This window comes from Danio rerio, chromosome 16, assembly GCF_052040795.2.
Source record: "Danio rerio strain M-AB ecotype USA chromosome 16, GRCz13ab, whole genome shotgun sequence".
In the NCBI taxonomy this organism is placed as follows: domain Eukaryota; kingdom Metazoa; phylum Chordata; class Actinopteri; order Cypriniformes; family Danionidae; genus Danio; species Danio rerio.
In genome coordinates, this window is record NC_141036.1 from 60870745 (window position 1) to 60873351 (window position 2607).

Sequence of the window (2607 nt, forward strand, 5' to 3'; positions counted from 1 at the left end):
CTCCTGCTCTTTGTTCATCACACCGGCTCCTTGCATTAACACAAGTCAAATCCTTCAGCGTAGTGATACGGCACTGTAATGCACTCAAAACATGCCTGAACTACTTTATCTGTGTGTTGATCTGACAATAAGTGTGAACACAACACAAAACAACACAGAGAAGATCAGGGGGGTATTCCAGAAAGCTGGGTTAACTTACCATCTGCTAAAACCTAAACTCTCGGTTGATTTACCCAAAACCTGCTTACCGCGAGTATGTTGGTTCCAAAACAGGTGACAAGAGTTAGTTAAATCAACCTCATGAAGATAACCGTGGGTTAATGCGCGTGCACGGCACACACCTGAAGGCATTTTCAGTAGATCGCCGAATTCACGAGTCACCATAAAAAAACACGGTGAGAAAAAAAGGGCAACGCACTTTACAGAGGCAGAGCTGGAGGTTTTAAACACAGAGATTACACATCTGCTTCAACGAAGGAAAGAAATATAGAATAAGAAATAGATAAGAAAAGAAAAAATAGATAATAAGAAAGTTTGTTAGTTGATTAAATTACACATGCCACCCTCCATTTTATTCATTGTAATAAACAATTAAACTTCTCTTTAACATCCTTTTGAGTATGTTGTGTAATCATTCATGCATTTATTTTTATTGCCATTAATTTCTTAAGGCCACAATATGTGTATTGACTAATAAGGCTTATAGAAATTGTAATCTTTCTGGAGCTAGAACTGTCCAAAGTCATTAAACACAGAAACATTCTCCTAAAAGGTAATATTTAATTACTGAAGCTCTGTATTTAACACTCTAGAACAGTGGTTCTCAAACTGTGGTACCTGTACCACTAGTGGTACGCAGCCTTCCTTCTAGTAGTTCGCGGAGGAATGAAATATGTCATGTACATGCCATACACATTTCAAAATTGATCAAAAATGATGTATATAATATGTCAAATATGACATATAGCCTATATTTCTAATGTAATCTGCCATGTTTTTTAACTGCAGAGTTGTAGCTGCTTTACTGGGCCTACTACGCTATTGTATTTCAATACTGCTCATTTTGGTGGTACTTGGAGAGACAATTTTTTTCTGAGGTGGTACTTGATGAAAAACGTTTGAGAACCACTGCTCTAGAATATTCTTTCTGTCATGCAGCAAATAGAAAGAGGCCTGTCTAACTGCTGTGGTCCACCAGTTAGAGGAGATGCTGTGTCCTATAATAAAGGCTCATCAGTGGTTGAGTTTTTGACTTAAACCACACAATATGTCACTGTTGTAAGTGATTGTTGTTAGGTAGCTTTAGGTTCTTTTTATGCTTTTTATTTTGCATGCAGACGAAGTTCCTTCTGCTTCAACTAACAAGCAGTGTAAGAATTTGTCTGCACTTTTCCATATTTGAATATTACTCTTGGATCACATAATCTTATATATAAATATATATATATATATAATTTTAATTCTAAAGAAGCTGTATAAGGTCCATCTTCAAATATAAATAAAGTCACATGAGCATCACCTTTAAGGTGAGAAATGTATATGAAAAGTATGTTACACGTTAAAGGTGCGTGTATAAAGCAGTGTAAAAAAATCATTCATTTTATTTCAGGAAATGAAGAAATGAACAGACCAAAATATTTGATTAAACATAGTTTTTTGACAAATTATATTTTTTTAGCACTCTTCCATCTCTTTTGTCTGCTTGGGTCACTGAGATTTCCTCTGGGTCATGCTGCAGGTAGGGTGTCATCGTATAAGGCAGAAAAGGGGATCTTTTGTCCTCCATCAAGTAACAATGTAGTGCCCAGTAATGATTCTATTTTATAATACAAATATAATAAAAATAAACATTGTGTAAAGCAACATTTGCTTTATAGTTTTTTTTTTTTACTATATTTGTGTTATACACTTGAATCATTACTTCCTGAAAATCAGCCATTTAGCCTCAACATATAGTGATGAGGTGGGGTCATCACATATGTGCTGGTAGGATGAAGCAGTAATGAGTTTAATAGTTAAAACACCAAAAGATTAAGGATAGAAAATTAAGTTGTACCTGCACATTTATACTATGGACAGATTTCATATTATCAGTGTCCTTTAGTGACTGATGGAGCTTTAAAATTGGCTGCAAATGCACACAAGCATTTGGAAACCCTGAAAAAAATATTATATTAAAAAATGTAGGTGTGTGTGCATGAATGTATACATATAAACAACGTCCTACATCTTAAATTATAGGTAGGCCTATATTTTCCTACTAGATTCGAACTGGCTCCGCTGTGAGCTCCGTTGTTCATTAACGACGCACTGTCCACTACACTATTGCCGTGCTCTGAATCATCTGTGTAATGATACGCAGTGATTTATGACCAAGGAACTGTACAAAAGTGTAAAAAACAGTTCAGTGCCAGGCATACTGTACAGGTGGTTCTACTGCCACATTGTACAGTTGCCTAAAATGCCCTGACGCGAATACAAAGAGCTGCACTGAATGTTTTTCATGGTAAGCGCAGACCCGCGGTTTGTCACATTTGATTTCAAAAAGGTTTGTTAAACACATTAACATTATAAATTTGGTTATGAAAAAAAACTTTGCACTTATAA